The sequence below is a fragment of the Vulpes vulpes genome, chromosome 16 (assembly GCF_048418805.1).
Source record: "Vulpes vulpes isolate BD-2025 chromosome 16, VulVul3, whole genome shotgun sequence".
Taxonomy (NCBI): domain Eukaryota; kingdom Metazoa; phylum Chordata; class Mammalia; order Carnivora; family Canidae; genus Vulpes; species Vulpes vulpes.
This window is the reverse complement of record NC_132795.1, coordinates 13555627-13578460: the sequence shown is the minus strand read 5'-3', so window position 1 is coordinate 13578460 and position 22834 is coordinate 13555627. Positions and strand designations below refer to the sequence as shown.

At 36.3% G+C, this 22834-nt stretch overlaps 1 protein-coding gene and 1 pseudogene across 2 annotated transcripts in view; both read left to right on the top strand.

The window, feature by feature from the left end:
* The window catches only part of MAP2 (microtubule associated protein 2), a 216828-nt gene that overhangs the window by 9712 nt on the left and 184282 nt on the right, over positions 1-22834 (top strand). The window lies entirely within an intron of this gene.
* LOC112922621 (U2 spliceosomal RNA) lies at positions 2152-2373 on the top strand (annotated as a pseudogene).

Here is a 22834-nt window from a genome sequence, read left to right as displayed (position 1 = left end):
CTTTAGATTAAACATAGTATCTCCTCCACTTCTATGGCATGGTTTGCTCAGTGATTTTTTTATCACTTCATTATTTTATTTCACAAAGACCACAGAGATTTTGTTCTTGATACTTATTTCATCATTTTGATCCTGCCATATATGGTGTCAGCTAATCAAACCATTTTCTTGGATGCAGAGTCATTAGCTAAGGTGGCCCCAAGTGGCAGTACACCACTTCATAGGATGGGATGATGTTGATGGGTAGGGGAAGCAAGAAATGTGCCCAAGAGAGAGAATAGTTAATGTTAAACAAAAACAAAAACAAAAAACCTAGTGACAGATAAATGCCTGATAGCCAAATGGAAATTTTGTAAAAGGAAAGGAGGAGGAGTAAAATAGCCCAGATAATAACTCTTTTGCCTGGTCTAGACTTTTTTCTAAATCATGAGTTGTTATCTGTACTTTCATATTAAAGTCTTTGCACATATGAAGTAAGTCTACACCAGAGGTACAGTTCCAGTGGAACAGAACAGTTATTAATAAGTCAATTAGGATCTCAAGGATTGAGAATACACTTGCAGTCGTTTGGGTGCTAGGTTCTGTGGATGCTTTAGAAGTATTAAAAATGGTTCCTTTGTTCTCAGATAACTTGCAGTCAAGGAAAGGGAAAGAAAGCTAAACCATATAAATAGTAACTAATACATGGTGATCATATATTAACCTGCTGAGCCAAATACTAGGTACAGACATGACTTTCTAGAGTGATCTAGAGAAGATATAATTTACTGTGGTTACAGAGATCTAAAAAAAGAAATTTCAGTTGGGTTTAAAGGTGAATAGAATTTAAATAGGCAAAATGGAAAGTGAGATATAGAAAAAAGAAGGGCATTTCTTGAAAGAGTTCTATGGAAGCCGAGGCACAAAGAAAGTACCAAAGATTAAGAAGTTAGGAAACGTGAAACAGAAGGTATTAGGACAGGTTTATTTTGAATCTGAATTTTACCTCTTCCCTCTCTTCTTCTGTCCCAGCCTTAGTTTTTTTTTTTTTTTCTTTATTTTCCACAAGTATTTGTTGAACTATGTTAAATGACAGAAAGAATACAATTTAGTAACAAGTTTGATGTCCTCTGTTGGTGGGGAAACAGTCCATGATTGGGGGATTACAGTGCCTCACAAGCAGTAGAACAGTGTTTCTGATGGACTTTTAGCAGGTTTTATAGAGCATTAAAAAAGGCAATGCACATATGGCATGATAGGCTAGGAGGTTGGGATTTCTTTATAAGCATGTTCTACATAAAGCTGGGTTGTAGGATTGTGACTGGTTTGTGTTAGGATTCCTTGATAGTTGTTGTTTCCCAAAAGTGCAGGCTGACTTAAGTTTAGATTTGTGACCTGGGCTGGGCATATCCTTTATCTACTTTTATGTGTGTGTGTGTGTGTGTTTTAACTCTGAACAGAAATTCAATACATCATTAGATCTTTCATACTCTTCTTGTGCACAAAGAATAGTTACATAGGGAAATATTCCAAGAGCTTCCATTAAGAAAGTTGCATTTGTATGTTAAATTTTGTGAAGAAAAAAATAATAATATCTCAGATATATGGGATCTCGTGTTCTAGCTGACATTCATGCTATCAGGATTTATTTTGTTTTTATTTATTTATTTTTTTATTAGCTTTTTAAATTTAATTTTATTTATTTATGATAGGCACACAGTGAGAGAGAGAGGCAGAGACATAGGCAGAGGGAGAAGCAGGCTCTATGCACCGGGAGCCCGATGTGGGATTCGATCCCGGGTCTCCAGGATCGCACCCTGGGCCAAAGGCAGGCGCTAAACCACTGCGCCACCCAGGGATCCCAGGATTTATTTTGATATTGATGTTTTGATATTTTGATATTTATGTTGCCAAGTTTGTGTATAATTAAGGGTAAATGAAGTAGTAAGACTAAGTACTATATCTCTTTATTAAATTTCACATGAGAAATTTGGAACCTCACCATTTAAATTATTTGTTAAATTATTTAAAAGGGCTCCAGTATAGGGAGAAGGGTTAATTGGAATTGAAATTGTTGAGGAAATATAATTAATAACAAACTTCTCCCAATGTAGAATTCCTCTTGACAAAGGTAGTAGGGAGAGAAAAAACAAAACAAAATTTCTATTATTGATTGCTTCTCGGCCTTTTGGCTAAGATCAAGTGTATTATTGAATAAGCATAAACTAGAATGTGATACACATCACAGGCAATCCACCAAGAGATTGCACAGACCAAAAGAAATTTCACCCATTTTTATAATCAAGCAGATAAAACCCATTACATACGTGCTTTCAACAGAAATGATAACTAATCCTCAAGTAAGGGCACTACCTTTAATCTGGGGTGACCATGTGTGTTAGCTAATTGGCCTTCTCCAGAGGAGAGACAAACTTCTCACAACCTTTATGACAGCAAGTAGTTTTAGTTTGGAGCTAGAAGTCCCCTGAAGTTAGGCTCTTCATTTCCCACCAGAACTGGAGATAGAGAAGCTACCTCCCTTCATGTTTGCATTTTAAAAAGATGGCTCCCAGGCCCTTGAAGAAACATTCCTGACTGTGAGAGAGGCCAGAGGCCTAATTAGCCATTATAAAGATTTACAGGCATTTGCAAAGGGGAGTGAAAGAAATTCTAAAAGATAAAGGAGAGAGATAAAGTCTCTACCCTTATTTTCAGCAAGCAGAATTAAACCTCTTGTTTTTCATTTGTATTTGTCCTTACAATGAATTCAATCATTATGTCTTTAAAAAAGTAGTCAATGGATGGTTTTGATCCTCCAAATATACTGCTAGTATATTCTAAAACGAAGAAAAAAAATAGGCTTTAAAGAGAAAAGATTTAGGTAAAGTCTTTAGAGATTTTGGTAAATCACTACTCCTCAGTCATTATAACCTGTTGCCAAGAGAATTAGTGGGGCTGTACTGATGAGATTTCGCCTTTGTAAGGGAAAGCTCAGGCCTCGGCAGAGGGCAGAATGGACAATATAAAAATAACTTAAACTACTCCTTTAAGTGTGTTTGAGATCGACATTCAAAGCTTTCTGGTGCATTGAACTTAAACTTTCTCAACCGGTAGACCTCTGGTGCCATTCAAATGCTAATGTTTGGCCTTCTGCTTTTTTAAGGCAATGCTGGCTGGAGGTCATGTGACCCTAATTACTGCAATTATGAGCTTTCTGGGAGTAATCACTCTGGTTGCACCCAGAGTGAGCATCTGCTGATGATAAATAGATCCTGAGATTACTAAACCCAGGCTTCCTTATAAGATATCCAGTTATTCACTCCTTGATGTGTATACCTACACAGAACTCAAACCCATAGGCTCTAATAAGGACATTCTTTTCCCGTACAGGTTTTTTTTCTCCTTAAAATTTCTCTTTAAATTTAGTTGGAACAGTTGAAAATGCGTATTTGTGCAAATATGTTAACATTCTAAAGAAGGACATGGAGAAAACTCTAATAATGACTAATACTGAAGCAGCACCCTTCACCTACATATATTTTAATTCTCTGTGCAGAGGAAAAACAATGTCACAAGGGCTTAATCCTTCCAGCAGAGGTATTATTTTATTTCATTTTATTCTGTTTTGTTTTATTAATCTGAGGGAGAAGACCTAACTTCTTATCATAAGGGTGTGCATTTAAGGGGAAATTCTCATTCTTTAACAAGGGAAATTCTTTTCCCATGTAAGTAAGGCCATTTCCTTCTAAAGAGGTTATAGTTTCATAAGATAGTTCTGTTTTTGTTTTTGTTTTTTTAAGCAGGATTTTTACCTTGTTCCTGGTTACTTCTAGTTTTCAGAATATAGTGGACTGAATTTTAAATTTCATCATGTATTATTGAGTTATTTTTACCCTGGCCCATAATCACATGGTAACCTTTGAGCAAAACTCTGTTCATGTTGAATTGCAATCTTATTGAGATGATGTTAATTAACGACAGTGAAATTAAAGATGGTGCATGGCATCCTCGTTTAAAAATCCCTCATAGTGCCAACTTGCCTTCAAAGTTAGGTTTAGAGATGCCTGGTGGCTCAGTGCTTAACCGTCTGCCCTTGACCCAGGGCATGATCCTGGAGTCCAGGGATCAAGTCCCACATGGGGCTCCCTGCATGGAGCCTGCTTCTCCCTCTGCCTGTGTCTCTGCCTCTCTCTCTGTCTCTCATGAATAAATAAATAAAATCTTAAAAAAAAATACAAAGTCAGGTTTAGAGCTTCTAATTTCCTATTTTAGTGTTGAGGCAGGCTAAGCTTATTTTTGGTCTGTGTAAAATGACACATGGTAAATTACCAATGTGATGTGGCAAGAAGTGTGCAAGGTATAGGATATGAAAACTAAATTTCCCTTTACCCTTTTAGGTTCTTGGCTGAGACCCTCTGTAATAAAAGATTAAGAGGAGAAAAACAAATTTCATTTACTTTTGTGCATACGAGGGCCCCAAAGATACGAGATCCAAAGAAAAGATCAAAGCAGGCAACTTTTATACTGTGTAGACAATGATAATAAATTTCTGAAGAGTTGACAAGACAAAGAAGTTTGGGCTTGGATAGCAAATTAATGAAGCAGCAAGATTTGTTTAGACAGCCTTCTTGGCCCTGAAATCCTTATCGATGGCCATAAGGATGCCTTGTATTCTCCACAGGCAGGGAGGGCATCCTTCATAGGGAGAATTTACTTCCTGCTTTCATAGGCAGGAAAGGATCAAGTTGTCCTTACATCAGCTGTTTCTTGAGTAACTTTAATTGCAATTTATGAAATCCCAGAGTAGTGCATTTTGGGGTGGCCTGCCCTGAACCCCATCAAAGGGAATATGTCAGGCACAGTCTTGCTTTCTCATATTCAGGAGTGAACTTGAACAGCCCTTGAAATACATACATGCACTACAGCACATTTTTGTGGTGTGTCCACATGCAACATTGGAGTTTGCTAAATTATTTGTCTTCATCTATTAATAAGTTAAAAATGTTATCTATTGATGGCTTTTATTTTTTATTTTTTTAAAAGATTTTATTTATTTATTCATGAGAGACACAGAGAGAAAGAGAGGCAGAGACACAAGCAGAGGGAGAAGCAGGCTCCTTGCAGGGAGCCTGACATGCAAGGAGCCTGCCATGGGACTCGATCCCGGGTCTCCAGGGTCACACCCTGGGCTGAAGGCAGCGCTAAACCGCTGAGCCACCCGGGCTGCCCTATTGATGGCTTTTAAAAGATTTTTTTGTGGCAGCACCTGTCAAGTTTCCCTCCTACCCTTTTTTTGTCATTACTAGGAAACAACACAATTTATTCTTAAGGAATAAAGAATGTATGATTGGATCATAACCTCTTCCTCCTACCTTCATCTGTGTGCCTTTGTGTTCCTGCCTTGCTTCTTGTAAACTCTTTAATCTTTTTTCCTTCCTTTTTTTTTTTTTAAAGCTACTTCAGCTATAAGGATTTATATCTGTCTTTTCAAACTTCTCAGAGTAAGAACAGTAAAGAGATGTGGCCATACCAGAACTCTGTCACCTGTGAGTCTGTGCCTTTCAAAGATAATGCTAGAAGCACATTCATGTTCCATCTGAACTGATAGGCCAGGAAATTGGGATCTTGAGATCAATAGTTTAAGCTTTACATAGAAAATTTTATAATGTATTTTGTAGGACAATCTTCACATGCTAATTAGAATAATTAATGTTTCATGAGGATCAGGGCCCCTTTGATATTCCTTTTAATAAAATGATAGATTAAATATTGATAATATAGTTCAGTTGTTCAGCATTATAAGACTTCCTATAAGTAAAATCATAAAATACACACACAATTTTTTTGACAGACCGTATATTTAGAGATTTGGTTCAGAAGACGTTTTCACAAATATAATTCAAATGAGGAGAGTTTCCTCACTTTTTTTTTTTAAAGATTTTATTTATTTATTTGAGAGAGAGTGAGTGAGAGAGAGTGCACAAGTCAGGGGGGAGAGAGAGGGAGAAGCAGGCTCCCCACTGAGCAGACAGACCAATATGTGTGTGTGTGTGGAGGAGAGGCTTGATCCCAGGACCCCAGGATCATGACCTGAGCTGAAAGCAGATGCTTAACCTCCTGAGCCACCTGGGTGCCCCAGTCTGCTCACTTTTAGAGAACTAGCAAAACCTATGGTGAGCTTCTCATTCTGGATGTAGAACCAGACAGCTCATTTCAGCATCATTCCTACCAGTGCTCTGGTGCAAATGGTGGTGCTCCTTTCATTTCACCAGTTGGATTTCATCTATGATATGAGAGAAGATGTCAAGAAAAGGGAGTAACAGACATCAAGAGCGAATCAGAGCAGAAAGACATGGCTGTACATGTACAAGGCAGGAGTCAGGAGCGCTGCAAACATGGCCCCAGCAAAGATGATGTCATTTGCCATAAAATAACATTTTGAACTCTAAAGGCAGAGGAAGAAGCATGAGCTGACAAATCATACAGATTGAGATGAATGGTACTAAGTCATGTCATCGAAGTAGGTTGACAAATCTTAAAGTTAAGGTTGAGGAAAATATTGTCTTAGAGGATGTTTCAAGAAATGTTTGTGACAAATACTTTTCCAAAGAACTTGAAAGTACTGTGAATCTATTTTATGATTTGGAGCCATTGATTGAGGGTTTAAATCAATATATTAAAAAAGTTTCCAAATTATTAGTATGTAGAAGAGGCTTGCGGTTGTAGGTCTCTCCCAATGAGAAGGGTATGGCATGAGCCCCCAATCCTGGAAATTGTTATTAGCAGAGTCATTAATTAGGGTCTTTCTGAAAGCTCTTACTTGGCAGTTTGTTTTTGCCTCTTCACCTTTGGTCAAATCTTAAATCTTCCTCATCCAGGGAAAGTAGTAGTTGATGCTACCCCCTCAGAAATAGAAGTTCCACTCAGACATATTATTTAGAGACAGGAAACACAAACCAATCAACCAGAGACATCAATTCAGTGCAGCCCACAATTACAGGTGATGTAATAAGAGTAGTTGTGACTCTAATGAATTTATAGTTGTCGTTTCCTGTTTATCTATGGTTGCCTGAATCTGGTTTTTAGATATGACATATCGTGTGCTTATGCAAAGGCACAAATTAAATTCGGATATTTGTATTCACCTGAAATTAGTTCCAGTAAGTATCTCATCCTTTGCTATGTCCTTTCCCTTTATTCTCCATTGCTCTGTTGAGATACACGCTTACGATTCAGTTTCTTAGGGAAGTCTCCCTCCACTGGGCCAGATGTCTTGGTTGTGCATTGCTGTAACACCCTGACTTTTGTCTATCATGGCACTTCACTTGATTTACATTGCTTAATCAACCTTCATTTTTCTTATTAATTAGATTTTAAGTTCCTTGAAGGCAGAGACATTATATGCCTTGTCATTACCCTTTTTCTGTAACCTCACACCCTCCTGGCTATAGAGTTTTTGTACCTAGTAGGTGTTGATTACGCTCACTGGTACTTCTTGGGCTGCTGGTTGCTGTTATTCCCAGGGGCTTGTTTGTACGCTTCTCTCAACTGCTGTCCTGAGCAGTTTATTCCTTTCTAATCATCCTCTCTGGGCTCCCCTATGGCCTTTTGCATGTTGGGGCAGGGGCTACATGCCACATCTTCCTTTCCTGCCTCTCCTGATTTTCGGGAGTCCCTTCTTCCCCTCTGGAGTCATACTCAACAGTCAACCAAAGTGCAATATATTAGCCCTTAAGAAGCTTGGTAAATAAAAAAGAAATCTCTTTAAACTGTATGAGAGGAATCAGCAGACCTGTTCAGCTCCATTTGGCTTTTATTCATTTATTTTTTTGCCAGGTGGTCTGAATCAAGGATGGAAGTGCCCTACATTTCCAGATCTGTTTCCTACAGATTCAGTGTGAAGCACTTAGTGCTGTTTATATTTTAAGCGTAACTTTATAAAACTCTATTTTGAAAAGCTATGACTAACTATGGAAATACATAAAAAGAAAGTTAACGGAAATGAAAAGTCCCCTTTAAATCGTTTGTCAAGGCTTCTCTCATTTAGAAAAAACAAAAACTATGTTGCTTGCCTCACTGATGATTTGTGCCAGTGTTCTTTCTCCTGTTTTCTGAAGATGCAAAATTTAGTTGGGCTTATTAAAACAGTTTAATGTATCAAAGGACTACATAACGTGGTGTGAGTAAATGTTGTTTCACAGCTTATTTTAGTATCTAGAATGGTTGGCATGGAAACCTTGAGAAGGCATTTTAGATGCTCGATACGTATAAAGATTATAAAGATTTTCATTTTGAAAGTCCTGGTTATCTTATTTTTTCCTTTTTAGAATCAATTTTAATGTTTATTTCTGTCTAATTTTAGAAATATAATTTTTTCCATAAGCAGAAGCAACTTCTTTAGTGAAAATTTTAAAAAGAAATATATATATATTTTTAGAAAATGATAGGACATAGGCAGGGTCAGGGGGATAAGTTTTAAGAATTAAGAAATTTAATTAATTGGGTACACATATAGACTGTGGAATCCTACAGAAATGGGTTGAAACGCAGGTTCCAGCACTTACTAGCTATTTGACAATTGCTATATTAAATAGCTTCAAGAAATTGAGGTTAAAAATTGTTATGATAGTAATGAAAGGAAATGAATGCGGTATTATATGTAAAATACATAGGAGAGTGTCCTGCATAAAGTACATGTTCACCAGCTTTCAGTCTTATATTTGTGAAATACAAGACAAGCAGGTAGAAAAAAATCCCACTGAACACTTTGATTCAGAATCTTTTTCCTTAGCCATTCTTTTTTTCCCATCCTTATGTCTTTTGCCTGAATGCTGTGAAATGTTGATTATGAAATGTCTCCAGACCTTCATTAATTTATATGTGCATAAACGTCTATGGATTATAACAAGGTATGAAAAAGTTCCATATCAATTATTTTTTAAAAATTCATTACCTGTTGTGTTGTTCTGGTACTGACTGGAGCTCTCTTACCCCATAATAGTGACTACCAGTGTCCCTTGGTATCCAGAAAGATGAGTTTGATTCTTGCCTCTTCTGCTAAGCAGCTGTATGACATTGAATAACAAACTGTGACTCTCAGGACCTGTGTGTTCTTATCTATAAATTAACTGGAGATAAACTATATGATTTCTAATGTATGTATATTTCAGTTTTTAATACTTTCATTGTATCCATCTGGGTGTCAGGACAAGGTCTCAATTTCTGGATGCCATTTTTTTTTTCTTGACACCGCACACTAAACACATATATGGTATTGGACATTATATAATAAAGCTTATTTTTTATCCTTCACAGCCCTAAATCTGCCATTCCTGCAATACTCAAAGACTGTCAGACTTTTAAAAAATAACTTTAGGGGGCAGCCCCAGTGGCTCAGTGGTTTAGTGCCGCCTTCAGCCCAGGGCGTGATCCTAGAGACCCGGGATCGAGTCCCGCGTCGGGCTCCCTGCATGGAGCCTACTTCTCCTTCTGCCTGTGTCTCTGCCTCTTTCTGTGTGTCTCCCATGAATAAATAAACAAAATCTTTAAAAAATAATAATAATAACTTTAGGTAAATAAGCAACTAATTTTTTTAAACTTAGAATCACAGACTATTTGGCAAGTTTGATGATACCAGTTTTCCAAAAATCCCAAGCAAATAAATGGCAATTATTTTTAAATCTATTTTCAAAAACACGGATGCCAGTTTTCCATCTCCATATTTAGAATTGGTATTTCTTAGGCATAAAACAGTTAAAAAACAATTGGTATATCTTATGCCAAAATAACCAAGTTAGATGAGGAAGTTATGATGAGAGAACAACCCAAAGGAGCAACTTTCTCAGATTATAGAATTTGCCAGTGTGTGGATAACTATTAGTTCATGGAAGGCTAATATGTAGGCAGTGACTGTTGCTGAGCTGAGGAAGGTTCTGACAGAGCAAGCCCATTCCTGAATGGACTGATCCTTGGAGTGACTTGAGTTAGGGACAAAGATAATTATGCCTTTGGAAAGGGTATCATGGCATAATTATATCAGACCCTACTCCTCAAAAGCTCCAGTCTTACTAAGGTTTTACTAGGCTGTCAGAAGAATCTCAAGAAGATTAACTTTGGAAATTCCACTAAGTAAAAACTGCTGTCCTTTCAAAAAACATTCATATGGGGGAGGGACGCCTGGGTGGCCCAGCAGTTACATCTGCCTTCAGCTCACGGCCTGTTCCCTGGTCAAGGGATCAAGTCCTGCATCAGGCTCCCTGCTTCTGCCTCTGCCTCTGCCTATGTCTCTGCCTCTCTGTGTGTCTCTCATGAGTAAATAAATAAAATCTTAAAAAAAAAAAAAAGCTTTCATATGAAATTGTATATACTTCAAGACTACATATGTAGCTTTGTCCAAACTTAGTTTATATATTGATTTACAATTTCTTTTTTTTTCCTTCCTAAAGAAAGTCTGGGAAAAAAAAATCTTCACTATAGTAACTGATTAGTTCCATTTCCTGCAAGATTTCTTTTCTTGTGGTTGCTGGCTTCTAGCCAATTCTATTTTTGCCTTTATTTTCTCCATTACATTTTTTTTCTGAGTAGAAGAATTTTTGTGTTTTTCATTTTGTCAAAATGGAATTCTTCCCATCTCTTGTCATGATTTTGATATTTTCAAAACTTAAAAAGCGACGCAGAGGAGATGTCCACATAATGAAACATACCATGGACGTTGAAAAACAGTCTGACAATTCAGAACATGTTCTCAGCCATTAGTGGATTGGGAGTGCCCATCACTTTTTTCCTGTGTCATATGCTCTTGAGTGTAGCAGTCAGCTTGGTGCAGCTGTGGTCTAAAAGAGGAAACTACAAGTCTAGGAAGTGACCTCATGAGAATGCAGAAAACTAAAAGTTATAATAATAATACACAAAGACAAACAGCTTATTTCATTGAGTGCCTGAGAATTCTGAAAGTGGAGGGAAATGCAATTCTAAGAATATGCAGGTAAATGTCCACATATGAGCACATGGAGAAGGGTACTGAAATGAGACTTTTCCCAGCCTTTTGTTTTTTGGGATTTGTTTCTCTCTGTTTTTGGAGGGGGGGTGTTGGGATGGTATGTGTTTAGAGCACTCTAGATTTATTTGGGTAAGGCGCATGAGCATTTGCAGTTCAGGATGTAAGCATTTATAAATTTAAAAAGGGTAGGACTCTGGGAGCAAATCCTTCTGTCTTGCATCTATACTATGTGTTGAAAAATAACCAAGAAGTTGCTGTAGAATTCACAGAATTTACCTCCTAATTGAACTATCTGTGCTGGATCCTTTCAGAAGCATTGGCTGACCTCAATCCTGACTATTTTCTGCCATTCTGAAAGTGAAAGAAGGAAGTGTTACTGTATTAAAAGCTATAACTAAATCAAACAGTATTCCTGTTTTCTGATCATGGTCATTGTGTGTTGGAAAAATTTCATTTTAGACCTGGAATATAAAATGTGCAAACTTCTTTCCTAAGCCTGAACATCCACAATACATCGGTGCATGGGATATAGTTCAGAATCTGTAAAGCTGAAAGACCACAGAACCAACAAATACTTTCTTTTCTCTCCCAGACCTACTTAAACTAGATCTATGAATATATGAATGAGGTAGACCTGTAGGCTGGAGGGTTCCCATGAATTCTACACCCTCACTATCTGGAATCTTTCATACTAATCCTGACATCTGGGGATAAGTCATTGCTAAAGTTGCAGGTTGGAATTGTCTCAGTTTCTTGTGGCAGTTCTTATGTCTGATATCTGGTAGGCATCCTTTGTACATTGCCCTGTGTGAAAAATGAACAGTTAACTCCGATATACCTTACCCTATTATCTCTGTCTCTGTAGCACTTATATGTTGTAAAAATATCTGATTTTTAAAATTTGTATCATTATTTATTTCCTCTAACTAGAACAATTATGAGAGCAGGAGCATTTCTCTTTTGATCCCTGATGAATCCCGAACCCACAGCCCAACTCACTAAATATTTGTTGAACAAAGAAATCTAGTTGCTGTTACCATGCATCTGCCGATGTCCATTGGTCTTTGTTCTTCCCCCGCATACACATGCATTCTCCCTCTCTTCTCTTTCTCTCCACTTCCCACAATTCCCATCATCAGTGGTATCTTGTTTCACTACAATGAGGTTACACACTCTATTGATTTTTTTTCTTTTTTCTTTTTCTTTTATTCATTATAGTTGACACACAATGTTATATTAGTTTCAGGTATACAACTTCGTGATTTGACAAGTTTATATATTATGTTCACTGTAAATGTAGCTACCATCTGTCCCGTTACATCACTATTACAATATCGTTGACTGTATTCTTTTTTGCTGTGCCTTTTATTCTCATGACTTATTCATTCCATAACTGGAGGTTACACACTTGATTAAAAAACCATCTCTTCAAGATTCTTCTCAGATGCTTAGTGTGCCACCATATGTGACTATGTTCTCATAGAAGTGATTTAAAGTTAGGTTTCTGGAAGACTTAACTATAATTCCCAATCCCTTGTTATATGTCCACTTCCTCCATCCTCCAGCCCACTCCAACGGGACATATGTAAATTCAACCCCAGAATCTGCTGGGTGAGCCATTGTTCCTCAGGGAAAATATTCAAAATAACTGAAAATAAATGACTGAAAATAAAATAAAATAAAATAATAAAATAAAATAAAATAAAATAATAAAATAAAATAAAATATTTTAGAAAAAGAAACATTACCAGATATTATACATTTTTCTCTAGAGATACTATATATTTCTATTTTAGAGAAAGGAATGATTGCCCATTTTTAAGTGTTTGTGTGCAAAATCTTCTTTAATTTATAAAATAACCTAATATTGCATCTATTTTTTGGCTAAAATTGCTTGTACCAATTATGGAAGGATATTTGAGATGCCACATTTCACTCTTGCTTTAATTGTAGTTTGGTTAATATACTGAGAGTTCAGCCTTGCAAGCTTTGCTTCCAGCCCCAGACCTTTTTACTGTACCTAAAAGACACAAGGATTTAGGGCTATCTCTCAAAAAAGGAATTGGAAGGGTAGCTGAACTCATGTTATCATCTGACCTGCAGAAATATATACCCATATTTTGCCTGAGCCCATTTTTTAAACACATTTAAAAGCAGAATCACATCTCTAGTCTCTCTTTATGAGGGAGATCAATTAATTGTGGTTCCTTAATAATCTTTGTGTTTAAATTAAGAAAAAGAAGGTGCTATTTGTCCTTCAAAATGGAGTTTCCCTGGTCTAGATGAGAACTAAGGATGACTATAGTTAGGAAAGGGGGGATGTGGATGAAGCAGCAGCAAGCATCAAAGGTGCAATATTAGAGCAACAAGACATTACATTTTCAAGGGAAATAAGCAAGTTTGGAAAACTGGAATTGTGTTGTCATCATGATTATATCTAATTAGCAGAGCATTGAGTTCAAGCCAACTTGTAGTCAATACATTGGAAATGAACTTCACAGCAAATGATTATATGTGTGCTCTGATGAAGAGGTAATGTTTGAACTTATGGAATGAGGGGCATTGCCAGACATGAGGGATGAAAAACACAGTTCTATGCAAATCATAGACATTAAGTCCATTAAAATAGCTCTCCAAGAAAAAAAAATATGACTCGATAACTAGGAATGTTATTTATTAGTGTATTTAATTTATAATGACAAAAAGTCCCCTAAAAATCCCTTAAGTTGCTCTAAAAGTAGAATTCCATTTGAAATAAGTAGGAGGCAAGCAGATTCATCAACCCCTAAAGGGTATCAGCAAGATGAAAAATGCTCCAGGGAGAAGCAATAAATACTTTGGGCAAATATGTATATGTCACTAAGTACCTAAAAGCTATTTATTTCTCATTTTAACCATAAACTTTAATTGTACTCTTATCTATCCTAGACAAGTTAGTTACTTGCTTCCGGACTGCTGAAGGAATCTGTTTGGATTACATATGGCCTAAGTTTTCCTTTTTTCTTTTCAATTAGTGACTGTGGAAGGAAAATGAATCCAACAATTCTGAGTGTTGAGAGCAGAGTTTTTCTTAGGTATTTTTAATTTTGACTGGATCAAGGGAAGAATGAAAAAAACCTGAAAAATATTTGTCAGTATGGTTTAAAATTGTTTTTAAAATTTGCTATCTTAACGAAAAGTCTGAAATTTGAAATAACAGTAACTTAAACCAATCTAAGTTTGGCATAGTACTCCATCATCATCAAGGACTACATGTCCTCTCTGTTTCTGCCCTGCCACCTTCAACATGCACCTTCCATTCTATGTTCATGATGGTTGTTTGTGCCCATTGTCTGACAGGTAGGGATACCAGAGAACAGGAAGAGGAAAGAACAGGAGAAGAGCCTGGTCCTACCTTGTATGCATATTTCCTACTAGTCAAACACATCTTTTGTTCTTAATTCCCATTGACTAGAAAGTAGTTATTGATCAAACCTTGTTATTGAGATGAAATGTAACATTTATTCAGAATAAATATGGGCCAAACTAACAGTTGATGATTCTTTGCTGAAGAGGAAGGAGAGAATGGATAATGGAGGACAATTTGAAGCCTCTGCCACACTGGAATTAGCTCTATTTATTTTGTTAATCAGAGAAGGAAGTGCAGATTATTAGGGTTGCAGTGAATGTTTACTGATCAGTTACATGATTATAGGACAAATATAGAGAGGAAATTAAATATCTTGCAAATTGTGTAATTTGAGACCTTAAAGTTGCCTGCTATTTAAAAGACTAAGCATTTTTCTCAGCTTGAATTAAATCATAAATCCTAGTAATTTGTGCTGATAAGAGAACAAACATTTATGACGTTCCAGGCAGCATGCTAGGCTCCTGATGTATATTATCATATGTTTCATTATAACAATCCAATAATTTATTCTTTATAACCAACCAGTAATTCACTTTCTTTCCTAGTTGAAGGAGCTGAGGATTAGAATTCACTTGCTCAAGGTCACATAGATAATAAAGAAATGGAGTTGGATTTTTACCCATGTACATTTGATCACAAAATATGTGTCTCCCCCATTACTTTTGTGTCCCAGGATCTCTTCAGTGTCGTTGGGATGTATTTGGCTTGCTTCATTCATCTTTAGAACCTCCCTGTTAAGGGTAATAACCTGTAGCTACTGACTGAATGAATGAAATACTAAATTTCCACTATTTATGCTGATGCCATGAGATACTTCTTTCATTTGCAGACTCTCCAAAGCTGGCTAGGGCCTTTGCTATGTTTAATTTCTGATCAGATCCAGGTAATGGGTAAAACTTTATTGATCAAATCAGGTGGCATGATAAGTGAGAAATTCTTAGTACTCCTTTTCTTCATAAGAAAAACAAGGGAGAGAAAGAAACAGATTAATAGTAAAGAAAAGACCATGTCCTCTTTGTTTCGATGTTCTTATTGTACCTGAGTCTTTTCATGTGCGTTAATTTTGTCCATATTCTGTGTCCCAAAACATCTGCGCTTCCTCTCTTGAAGTTTGGATTTTTTTTTCATCATTTAATAGCATGGCTTTTAAAGCCATTTAACTTAAGAAGACATGTCTAGTGCCATTTAGCGTTTGCTATATTTGAGTGCTACAGAAAAGAAAATGCAAACAGTCCTTTTACAAGCCTGAGAAAGACTTCTGTGAAATAAGTTATAAAATAATTAAATGTGTGTTTACTACACATGCATATTAGTCTTGTGAATATTGAGACAGAAATTGAATAAAATTTGCCTTCAAAATTCTTGAGATGTTTATTGGTTGGCTTATGTGACTAATTTGTCAGTATGGTTTCAAGTGGTTTTTAAAATTTAAGTCACTTTGACTAATTTGATTAATAAAAGTTTTGAATTTTAAGAAAATTTGAATAATAAGTTTGAATAATAAAATTTGCAGTATGTGGATCATTGGTTTGAACTAATTTTGCAGTCAGTACCTCTTTCTGGTTTTAATGCTAAATTTAAGTGAGTTTAATTATCCAGGTACAATCAGTTTTGGTCATTAATCAAATTAGGGTATTCTTAGGCAACCAACCTTAGGTCTCTACGGGAAAGATCTTACTGAGAGAAAGTGTCTTTAAATAATGTTATTCCTTTCTAAAATATTCATGTTGATTATTTCCTTCCTTTGGCTCATTAGAAAATAGGATCCCGAGGTATGACTTCAACTCTCATACAATCTAGGGCTCGTCTTCATTAGCATAATCATTTTCTACATCATCATGTCTAATTTTTACAGAGTATTAAGTCCTTGCCATGTGTTGTTTCACTGAATCCAAACAGTTATGAGAACTAGGTATTATTATTCTTCCCATTTAAAGATGACTTAACTGAGATTTAGTAAAAGTAAACAATTTATCCATGGTCTTGGAGATAGCAACTGACTGGGCCTGGATCCAAGGGAAATTAATCCAGAACCTACCATCTAAATCTTGCTGTGATGCCCAAAAACATCACTCAGAGATTCTGAACTCTGGAACTGACCATGTATAGATGGCCTGCCTTCAGTGCTTTCTCACTACATCTTTTATCTTTGTTTTAGCTGTTATTCTGGAATTCTGAGTTACAAATGGATGTGGACTAGACCTATCGGCTGTTTGCATTTGCTGTTTGACTCAGTGAGTTGGTTGTTTTAGTTGACCAACAAGCTTAATGACTTTTTCACCGGTAAATTAATATACCTTACAAACTACAAATTATTAGCCTGCTCTCCGGTGAGCTCATTAAGTAGCTGAGATCTGCCCACTACTCACCTTCCCCTACATACACCACTTTTCCTTCCAGACTCTTTTTTCTTTTCCTTTTAAGAGTTCCATACTGCCTTCTGTGCTCAGTGCCCCATTTTTACCGTTTCAAAAGCAAGTCTTGTAAAATAAGTGAGTGCGACTTTGCTTTCACATTACTCTTCCCTACTGCCCCCATCTCCCTAGTCGAGATATATTTTTAAATATTTTTTCTGGTTTTCTAATTGTCCTGTTCTCACTGAGGAAATTTTAGAAAAGTACAGAACAGTATAAAGCAGAATGAAGCATAGAGCCCATGACTGTACCACCCAGATGCTGCTACAGTATGCATTTTGGCAAATTTCCTTCTACTCTTCTTTTGTTGTATGAAAAATTTCTAAGGCATGAGGAATTATTTTGTTAATAGGACACAGCCCTTTAAAACAAAGGATTCATTGTCAGGCCTTGCTTCCAGTTCAGATTAGACAAAAGTTTCTGGCCATCCTAAGAGGTCACTAAGGACCTAAATTGGTTTGTGCTGGGAAAAGTGATGTAATTGCCACCCTCCAGGGGAGGACAAGAAAGTTGCTAATAGGTCAAGACCATTCCTTAGAGAACTAGGGTGAGGCAGGGTAAGGATAGCTGGTCCAGGTAGCAAGTCTTTCTAGGAATTCTAACACAAGGAGGGTGTAAGCAGTAACTTGGTCCAGCTGGAGGGAAAGGAAGCTGAGTGCTGGCAGAAGGAACCAGGGAATCCCAAGACACCTGGGTTCCAAAGGGAACAAGCTTGGCTGCCCCAAGAGGCTATGCAAAATACCAAGACGACCTGCCAAAATGTGTGGAACCTCCACCTTAAAGCATAGGCTTATTTGATTACTTCTGAGCCCTGCAAGTAACTGATGTGAGACCTTTTGTTAGTTGGCCTTTAATAACAGCTAACATTTCTTGGGTATGTGTTCGGCACTGGCTAATCTATTTCCTGTCCTGGTGTTATCTCATTGAACCCTTACAAGTCAGTCACTGTTAGGATCTCCACGTTACAGATAAGGAGTCAGAGGCCTTGAGAAGTTGATGGCTTTGCCTGAGGCCACTTGGATAAATAGGGGAATAGAAATTCCAGTCCACAGATTATCTGCTTCCAGAGTTCTTACTCTTGGCGACTGCATGGTCTATGATTTAGCCATTTGTCTGGGGTTTATGGTGGGATTCTAATCTACTAGAAGAAGTTGTTGTGTATGTGTGTAGCGGAAGGCAGTATTTTCTGGAGGTCCTCAAAGTAAATATACAAAGATAACATTGCTTAGCCCTTCCAAATTACTTTATAAAATCTCACCTATAAATATGTCATATATTCAAACTGTCTCCTGACTTTCAAGTATGCAGGGCTTTTTATTCTTTCTGGTTTCTTGATCCTATCAGCTTTTTTTTTTTTTTAAGCTATACCTCAATTTTATTCAGATAGGAGATAGAATTATATAACAAGGATATCTTTCTCAATTGCCACAAATTTTACAAGAGTCACAGTTCAATATTTAAGTGAATTACTGCTTTAAAATAACAGTAGTGTTAAAGCTACTCTGTAGTGACACGTAGAAATGTCTATGAGATCAGAAGGTCTGAACCCTGTCTTGCATTTTATTGACTGGAATACTTAATGTATTCTGTTACATGGAATACTTGTATTTTATTTTTTTAAATAGCTTTTTGGGGCAATATAATTCACATACCATACCTTTCATTCATTTAAAATATACAGTAAAATGGTTTTTAGTTTATTGACAGATATGTGCAACCATCTTCACCAGTCAACTTTAGAACATTTTCATGATGTCACAGAGAAATCCTGAACCCTTTAGCTATCACCTCCCAGCTTGCCCTCCACCCTCAGCCCTAAGCAGCCATTCATCTACTTGCTATCTCTATAGATTTCCCTATACTGAATTTTCATATGAATGGAGTCATATAATATATGGATTTTTTTATTCTGACTTCTTCCACTTAAGATTTTCTAAGTTCATCCAAGTAATAACATATACCCAGTTGTTCCTGGTATTTTATTTTTCTCTAAGGATTTTCACCCTTGAAGCCACCAAAATGTAACTTCCTGATTTACTCTTGAAAATGTCCCTGGATAACCTTATCATTTCCAAGGAACATTTAGAATCCTAAATTTTGCAATGTCATAGACAGGTTCTTGCAAAAAAAGCTTCAGGCTCTTTACTGCTTCAGAGATGTCCATTCCCTACTCAACACCTCTTCATCCACCATAAAGGTGTTTTTCAGCCATGCATGCTTGGTTCAAGGCATTTCCCTTACAGTCTTGTGAAGTATGTTTTTTCATAGAGAAAAACTAATCAATGACTTTGAACTGGAGTAAAGAGAAAGCTGTGAAGCAAATAATGAGAATGCAGTATAGTCACTACATTTTGGGGAGGATTGTAGTTTAGCCTCCATTAATAAAATTGCAAAGCAGGGTAAAGCTAGTGATAGGTAATGTATTTTTTCACATAACTTTTAAAGTTTTTCAGTTATACCACATTGTATGTTGTATGTATTATCATATTGTATGCATTGTTTTTAAGGTATTCTCACATACCAAATTAAATATAATTGTTTGATTAAAATAATATAGAAGCTAGTATACTTTAAGATTTTTACTTATTCTGTTCCTCATTGTTTTTTTCTATAAGCTGATCTCTTATAATAGTAACTGAACTAGGATTACTTTTTGTAAGTCTTTGTTCCAGTCATTATACATTTGTAAATTTAGAATGAATTTTGTCAGAAACCTCCAGAAAATTAGCTTTTTCAAAAGTTTATTAGAATGAGACAGATTATAGATTATAAGTAAAAATAAATCCTAATAAATTGGATAAATTGGCATTTTAATTATTTGCTTTTTATTTCAGCACTGTCTCAGATTGAGCTGATGTGTTTTTTTTTTTTTTTTTTTTTTTTTAAGATTTTGCTTATTTGAGAGAGAGAGAGGCAGCCCAAGCAGGAAGAGCTGCCAAGGGAGAGGGAGAAGTAAACTCTCTGCTGAACAGGGAGCCTGACATAGGGCTCCATCCCAGGACCCTGGGATCATGACCTGAGCAAAAGGCAGACAATTAACTGACTGAGCCACCCAGGCACCTCTGAGACAACTGAATTATGAAACTGTTAGTTACCTAATCTGTGCCATAAATGACTCGATATTTTCAAGTATACCTCAGTTATTTATGACATGTACAAATATACACAGGCAAAATGATGTCACATTTTCATAGTATTATTGCTCCAGCCATCTATGTATTTCTTGCCAATGACTTTAATGGATTTATCAAGATGATGCATTTTGAGTTTGGGCTGACATCAGGAAAGCCAAGTGATTTGATATGCAGTTATAGGGCCAATCATAGATTGAGATAGACTACAGATCAAATTATGTTCCTGTAAAAAAATTTAAATACTGATGATATAAGCTTGTACTGGGGAAATATTAGATGTCAGCCAACTCCCAACTCATTAAATGCTCTTGCTCTAGCTATAAATGATCTCTTCAGACTGATTATTTAGAATGGATTCAGAGCTTCTAGAACAGACGCTATATAGTTGAAATCTTTGGCTGAGCTACAAGGTGGTTTTGATTCTAATATATTTGAGTTCACAATAGTAACTCTGGAAATTATCTCATGCCTTCAAAATTGTAGACCTCCCCCTTTATAGTAGCTCTGGAATCACATTTTGATATCTGTTGAAGGAATATGAAGCAGTATTAAGACAGTGAATATTACTGATATATTAACTTAAAATTTTCATTCTTCAAGCCCATTTTTATAAGGATATTTAACTTTTAGAATATGAAGCTATTTCAGAGCACAAACTCAGTTTCTTATTAATCTAAGGAAATTTAAAAAAATTTTTTAAAAATATAAACCCATGAGAAATCTATGCAGTGAACTGGGCAGATGAAACATGTATTTGTGCCTAACCAGGATGGAAATTTTTGTCTTCTCCTTTAGTGTCCACTTTCACCTATTGGGGTGCACCAGAGGAGGGTTTGCATTGAATATGTTTAGTAATATGTGTGAACGTAATCTGAAGGCAGCTCACAACAGTGGGAGGGCTTGCATTTTGCAGGGGTTTTTTCCTATATGATCAAGCATCAGTGATCCAAGAGTAAATAACAAATACAGTAGACTGATATCAAGAGCAAATTACACTGGATGTTAAATGATTGGGTTATAAAGAAAAACTCGAAAAAAGGACTCCTCGGTGACTCAGTTAACTGTCTGAATCTTAATTTCAGCTGACATGATCTCAGGGTCATGATTTCAGGATTGTGAGATGAAGTCCTGAGTTGGGCTTCATGGTAGCCAGAGTCTGCTTAAGATTCTCTCCCTCTGCCCCTCTCCCCACTTGCATGTGCCCCCTCTCTCTCTGAAATAAATGTCTTTAAAAAAAAAAAAAAAACTTTTAAAAAAACTTGATTTCTTAAGCATGAAAAAGGAAAATTTTTGATGTGTCCCTGAAATTCATTAGATATTTCACTTACTTAGGACTTACTTGGTAGCCCTAGATATCAGTTTTATCAATGACGTGAACATGAAATGCATTTCACTGGCATATCATGAGAATGGAAAGTGTTTAGTTAATGTTGATCTTGTAAAACTTGATTTCTTAAGCGTGAAAAAGGAAAATTTTTGATGTGTCCCTGAAATTCATTAGATATTTCACTTACTTAGGACTTACTTGGTAGCCCTAGATATCAGTTTTATCAATGACGTGAACATGAAAATGCATTTCACTGGCATATCATGAGAATGGAAAGTGTTTAGTTAATGTTGACCTTGTAAAGTGCCGTATCTTATTAATTTTTTAATGGAGATGGTACCCAAGAATGTATTACATAAATGCAAATCCTCAAAATTTAACCTTTTTACTTTTTAAAAAAATTTCTTTAAGTTTTCCTCAAGCCAACAGTCACAGAAAGTAGTTACTGCATATTTCCTATACTCTCTGAGCTCATCTTAGTGACAGATTCTGGCCCAAAACCACTATTCTGAATTAATGTGGCTTTTGTGTGCTTGGGCAAATCAATAAATATGTCTTCCTTGAGTTTGTCAATAACAATTTGCACTATTCCTCATTACAGACACAGAAAACTATATTGAATTTTTAAATTCAAAAGTTTGACATTTATTATTAAATGTAAACATAATTAGATTATGATATTCAGTGACTTAAATGATGTTAGTAATAAGTGATTTCTTTTCAGAACAAGTCACCAAGAATGATGAGGATCACAGAACCATAGAATAAGACAACCAGTGAGGTCTATAGTCCTAAAATTAAGACCAATTTTCTGGATATTGTTTAGGGAAAAGAGTCCTTTAGGGACAATAAGATCACAAAATTGCTACTATATTTAATATTCAAATGAGCATCTCAGCATAAAGGCCAATATATTGTTTTCATTTGGTATTCAGAGTGGAGAATATTAATTTTTTTCTGCAAAAGATATTAGCTACTTTAAATGACTAGTCCAGATATTCTAATTCATGTCTTTATTTTTTTTTAAGACTTTATTTATTTATTCATGAGAGACACAGAGAGAAGGCAGAGACACAGGCAGAGGAAGAAGCAGGCTCCTCGCAGGGAGCGCAACGTGGGACTCAATCCCCAGGCTCTAGGGTCAGGCCCTGAGCCCAAGGCAGACACTCAACCACTGAGCCACACAGGTGCTCCCTGATTCATGTCTTTTTTTTTTTTAATTTTTAAAGATTTTATTTATTTATTCAGGAGAGACACACAGAGAGAGAGAGAGAGGCAGAGACACAGGCAGAGGGAGAGGCAGGCTCCATTCAGGGAGCCTGATGTGGGACTCCAGGATCATGCCCTGGACTGAAGGCAGGCACTAAACTGCTGAGCCACCCAGGGATCCCCTGATTCATGTTTTAAATTAGGTCACATGAGTGGCGGAATCATGAAGGAATGGACATGAATACAGAATTAATTACACTCAATTCATTACAAACAGAGTGCATTCACATCTATTACAGAAACATTGTTCAGGGCACCTGGGTGGCTCAGTCAGTTAAGCGTCTGCCTTCAGCTCTGGTCATG